Source organism: Triturus cristatus, chromosome 4_1, assembly GCF_964204655.1.
Source record: "Triturus cristatus chromosome 4_1, aTriCri1.1, whole genome shotgun sequence".
In the NCBI taxonomy this organism is placed as follows: Eukaryota; Metazoa; Chordata; class Amphibia; order Caudata; family Salamandridae; genus Triturus; species Triturus cristatus.
In genome coordinates, this window is record NC_140585.1 from 1117366282 (window position 1) to 1117372281 (window position 6000).

The 6000-nt window shown below is 45.5% G+C and overlaps 1 long non-coding RNA gene across 1 annotated transcript in view; it reads right to left on the reverse strand.

The window, feature by feature from the left end:
- The window catches only part of LOC146856112 (uncharacterized), a 49053-nt gene extending 43399 nt beyond the window's left edge, over positions 1 to 5654 (reverse strand). Inside the window, exons 1-4 of the long non-coding RNA XR_014980906.1 lie at positions 5572 to 5654; positions 5378 to 5454; positions 5226 to 5300; positions 4601 to 4806 (exon numbers count right to left, since the gene is read on the reverse strand). This is a non-coding gene — a long non-coding RNA (uncharacterized LOC146856112). The remainder of the gene's footprint in view (positions 1 to 4600; positions 4807 to 5225; positions 5301 to 5377; positions 5455 to 5571) is intronic.
- Positions 5655 to 6000: the final 346 nt, after the last annotated feature.

Consider the following 6000-nt stretch of genomic DNA (forward strand, 5'->3'; position numbering starts at 1 on the left):
GCCAGCTGAACAACAAATCTCTATTTTCAACAATACTACTCTCAAAGTATATAATCTTCAGGCACCAGTTTCTATGCTTCATAGACAGGTCAAAGACTTAGAAAACAGAAATAGAAGAAATAACCGATGCATTTATGGACTGCCTGAAACCACAGATGGTGCTGTCCCAGTCCCATTCTTTAAGGCATTAGTCCCAAGTTATAATATATCCCAGAGATGCCATCAGTTAATATACAATGAGCTCATCGACTGGGTCATCAACTTCCTCAAAAAAACCTAGAGTAGTTATTCTTTATTTCTTAGAATATACAGACATACTTAAAGTTCTCTCTGCAGCCAAAGGATGAAAAGAATATCCAGGACCAGAAATGATATATATTTTTAGGAAGACTATGCTAAAGCTACAGCTGACAGACGTACAGAGTACCTAAATATGAGATGAGCACTCCGCTCTCTTTGTGTTTGTTTTGGACTCTTTCCTCCCTATCTGTTTAACCCTTTGCGTGCTCAGGACGGCCGGGAGCCGCCCTGAGCCACGGTACTCGTGTGCTCAGGACGGCTCCCGGCCGTCTTGACACATGGCACCGGAAATCCCTTTGGTGCAGGTACCAGAGGGATTTATTTTTCCCTAGAACAGCATCAGGAGCTGGGGAAGAGCTTTCTACATGCTCAGGGGGCTATCTTAGCCCCTGAGCACGTAGAAAGACGGGAGAGGTATTATTGGAAAGGGGAGAATCTCCTAGTGGATCCCGTCTTGGGGATTGCCCCATGAAGGCGATCCCTAAACAGGATTCTACCCACTAGACAACAGGGAGAGGGAAGCGGCCCCTTGGGCAAGGGCCTTTGTTCTCCCCAATTATTTTGGGGGAAATTCAGTATTTCTGCCCCCCCCCGGGGGCAGAAATCCCACTAGAAAACAGGGATTCTTTTTTGATTTTGATATGGGGTGGGGGCTGCCAAGATGGGCATGACATTGCCCCTACCCACCCCAATGAAATACCAGCCTTCCTGCCCCCCCTGGGGGGCAGATGGGGGCAGTAGCCCCCGACCTGCCCCCAGGGGGCAGAAAGCCCACTAGTTGCCAGGGATTATTTGTCTTATTTTCATTAGGGGTGGGGGCTCCCCAAGATGGGCATGCCAATGCCCCCACACCCCCTCAGCAAATTTCCAGTCTTTCTGCCCCCCATGGGGTGCAGATGAGGCAGTTCTGGAATCTGCGTGGATCCACAAAATTCCACCCACCCCACATTCCCCAAATTCTTCCAATGAAAATGATCCCTCACTTGTGTGGATAGGCCTAGTGCCCACGACAGGAAACGGGCATAAACGCAACGTGGACACACCACATTTTTCCAGTGAAAACAGGCCCTTTTTTTGCAAAGTGCCTGGCTGTAGATTTTTAACCCTTGCTCTCCTGGCACCTAGAGAAACCTAGCAAATCTATACAGTTTTGAAAGCTAGACACCCAGGGGGAATCCAGGATGGGGTGACTTGTGTGGCTCCCACCAGGTTCTGTTACCCTAATCCCTTGCAAACCTCAAACTTTGTAGAAAAAAACACTTTTTCCTCATATTTCTGGGATGGAAAGTTCTGGAATCTGCGTGGATCCACAAAATTCCACCCACCGCATCTCCTAAAGTCTTGCCATAAAAATGGTACCTCACTTGTGTGGGTAGGCCTAGTGCCTGTGACAGGAAACGGGCCAAAACGCAATGTGGACACACTACATTTTTACAGTGAAAACGAATCCTTTTTTTCAAAGTGCCTAGCTGTGGATTTTGAACGCTAACTCTGCCGGCACCTAGGAAAACCTAGGAAACCTATACATTTTTGAAAACTAGACACCCAGGGGGATCCAGTATGGGGTGACTGTTACCCAGAATCCCTTGCAAACCTCAAACTTTGTAAAAAGAACAAAAATGTTCCTCACATTGTGATGGAAAGTTCTGGAATCTGTGTGTATCTGCAAAATTCCACCACCCGTATTCTCCAAAGCCTCCCTATGAAAATGGTACCTCACTCGTGTGGGTGGGCCAAGTACCAGCGACAGGCAAGGGCCCAAAACGTATTGTGGAGACATCAAAATTACTCATTACAAAACCTGGTTTTGCAAGGGGGTCACCTGGGTTTATGGCCCGGGATCGGCGGCCATCTAGGGAAACCTATCAAACCCACACATTTCTTAAAACTAGAGACCTGGGGGAGTCCAGGAAGGTATGGCTTGCATTGATCCCCCAACGTTTCCCTACCCAGAATCCCCTGCAAACCTCAAATTTAGCTGAAAAAAAATCACTTTTTCCAAACAATTTTACGTAGGATCACCGTGCCAGCACAAATATCCTACCACCCAGCATTCCCCTTGTTCTCCAGAGTAAAATGATGCCTTACTTGTGTGGGTGGGCCAAGGGCCTGTGACTGGGAAGGGCCAAAAACATTGGGATTAAGGGTATAGCACAGCAAATTCTAAGTGATAAAAAAAAAAAACATTTTTAACCTATTCTGCATTGGACAGCCGCACAATTGAGGTATCATTTTACTCAGGAGACCAAGGCGAATGCTGGGTGGTAGGACATTTGTGCCGGCACGGGGATCCCACACAAAAATGTGTTGAAGAACTGATTTTTTCAGCTAAATTTGAGGTTTGCAGTGTAATCTGGGGAGGAAAATGTTGGGGGATCCAAACAACCCATACCTCCCTGGACTTCCCAGGGTGTTTACTTCACAGAAATATGTGGGTTTGTTAGGTTTCCCTAGATGGCCGACAAGCCTGGGGCCAAAAACCAGGTGACCCCCTTGCAAAACCAGTTCATTTTGTGATAGGTAATTTTGATGTCTCCACAATACGTTTTGGGCCCTTGCCTGGCCCACCCACAAAAGTGAGATACCATTTTTATCGGGAGACTTGGGGGAATGCTGGGTGGTGGGAAATTTGTGTCGGCCCGGTGATCCTACAACTTTTCCACACAAAAACGGGAGAAACATGACATTTTTTCAGCTAAATTTGAGGTCTACAGGGGATTCTGGGTAGGAAAACGTTGGGGATCCACGCAATCCATATCTCCCTGAACTCCCCCGTGTGTCTAGTTTTCAGAAATGTCTGGGTAAGGTAGGTTTCCCTAGATGGCCGTTGAGCCCAGGACCAAAAACACAGGTGCCCCCTTTCAAAACCAGGTTTGTTTCGTGGTAGATAATTTTGATGTCTCCACAAGACATTTTGGGCCCTTCCCTGCCACGGGTACTTGGCCCACCCACACAAGTAAGGTACCATTTTTATTGGGAGACCTGGGAGAGTGCTTGGGGGTAGGAAATTTGTGTCAGCCCGGTGATCCCACAACTTTCCCACATAGAAATGTGAGAAATATCGCATTTGTTTCAGCTAAATTTGAGGTCTGCAAGGGATTTTGGGTAGGAAAACGTTAGGGGATCGTTTTTGGTCCTGTGCTTGACGACCATCTAGTGAAACCTACTAAACCCGGACATTTCTGAAAACTAGACACCTGAGGGGTTTCAGGGAGGTATGGCTTACATGGATCCCCCAATGTTTTGCTACCCAGAATCCATTGCAAATCTCAAATTTAGCTTATAAAAATCTGATTTTTCTCACATTTCTGTATGGGAAAGTTGTGAGATCATTGGGCCAAAACAAACTTCCCTCCACCCAACGTTTCCCCAGGTTTCCCAATAAAAATGGTATCTCACTTGTGTGGGTGGGCCAAGTCCCAGCGACAGGCAAGGGCCCAAAACATATTGTGGAGACATTAAAATTACCTATCACAAAACAACTTGGTTTTGCAAGGGGGGCACCGGGTTTTTGGCCCCGGGCTCAGCAGCCATCTAGGGAAATCTTTCAAACCCACAAATTTCAGAAAACTAGACACTCTGGGGAGTCCAGGAAGGTATGGCTTGCGTGGATGCCCCAAAGATTTCCTACCCCGAACCCCCTGCAACCTTAAAATTTAGATGAAAAAAAACAAATGTTTCTAACAATTTGGTGTGGGAAAGGTGTAGGTTTACTGGGCTGACACAAATTTCCTACCATCCAACGTTCCTCCAGGTCTCCCGATAAAAATGGTACCTCCCTCGTGTGGGTGGGTCAAGTAATCGCGGCCCAAAACGTATTGTGGAGACTTCAAAATTATCCATCATAAAATGACATGGTTTTGCAGGGGGGGGGGGGCACCTGGGATTTTGGCCCCGGGCTCGCGGCCATTTAGGGAGACCTACTAAACCCACACATTTATGAAAACTAGACACCCTAGGGAGTCCAGGGTGGTATGGTTTAAGTGGATCCCTCAAAGTTTTCCTACCCAGAACCCCATTCAATCCTCAAATTTACATGAAAAAACTGTTTTTCCACACATTTGTGTGTGAGATCACAGGGCCACACAATGTAGATAAAACAGTATGGAGGAACAAATAGGCCAAAATTATTCGGAAAAGGATACTTTTAATTATCCTTTCGTGTGTATATAAATTCACATCTCATTCTTCATTTTTTTGCTGAGCATGTATAACAAACATATATTTACAAGACACAACCTATATACATAAAACGCAAGTACGCTACTATCCAAAAATAAGTATTCAATTAAGGACCCACCTTTCAATAGTGTGGACATCCATGAGAGCATATACATTGCATAGGAAAAACATTATCTCCAAAAGTTCAAAAGCAATGTAAAACTCATAAGTCCCAACACATTCCAATTTTTTAGGAGCCCTCTGTGAAACCAAAATGTCGACGCGGTCGCGTTTCAGCCAATCAATTCCTTTTGGCCTCTTCAGGACAAGGAAAGCAGCAGCAATCTACATGAAAAATAAGCACACTACAATAACATATACATTATGCGAACCCTTCTAAGCTCGCCTTACACTGTACAGGTCCATCACCTATAACGTGAAACGCAGACATGAAAGTCCCACCACAAATGAGAAAAAGAGATAAAGTGAGAAAAGGAAAAACAGGCCGATTTCTTGTGGCACAAATTATCTATAATAATACATTACTTCCACAGGTTTGTTAGGTGTAATGATGGGCTATAGGGCCACAGGAATACTCGTTCTATCAATGAAAGAAAGGAATTCTTAAGAGAAAGTGATTCTTAATCCCTTCACCAAACAAAACAACAAGTCTGAATTGCAGAGCCAATCAGTCTAGGAAAAATTATTGGACACTAGTATCTAGACAAGCCTTTCTGCGGGAAGGACCGGTCACCAAGACTGACCTCAAGTCGATAGAACCGCTCAGCGAACCAATTATCCTGGCAAGAGCGTGAGTCCAGTCCGTCCGTTTAACGATTCTAAGGAGGGAAAAGAGTAGTTGATGAGGCAATATTCTCGTAACTACCGGAGCTACGTCTCTAAGCAATATAAATACCTGGGTCTGGTGGCAATGAAGCCCCCCTGTCTGTGTACAAAATTCTTCAACGGGGAGCAGTCCGGCGTGGTGACTAACTAAATAAAACAACACGCAAGAAAAACTGAATGAATAACCATCTTGAACTGCCGTATACTTGAAGCATATCTACAAAAACCGGGGAAGGGAAGGGCCTCAGAAACATGTGTGCTTACCTAAATATTCTGCCAATTCTGAAGCTAATTCTCTCTCTTTCTTCCTCTCACCTATCCCGCAGCTCGAGTGGAGTGGCTTGGGAAGGGGAGTCAGAGCCTTATTTCCTGGCTAAGAACAGTGACAAAGGACTACATTCCTTCCACGGAACGCCAGGCAGCGAATCGGCCATATTGGAGAGGCGCTGTACTCAAACTAAGTCATTAAATAAACGCTCCTCTTATATTTCCGGGAGAGTGGCCGCTATGTATATGGTATTATCGGGGCTTATCAAACTGTGCTATGGACCAAGGTATTGAGTAGCCGCTTCTCTTATATTACCGGAGAGGAAGCCACTATGTATCTGATATTCTGAGAGCTTACCGAGCTCGGGATGGTGTACAAGTCCTTCCTGAAAATACGGAGGAAAAATAACCTCACAGGATCTAATA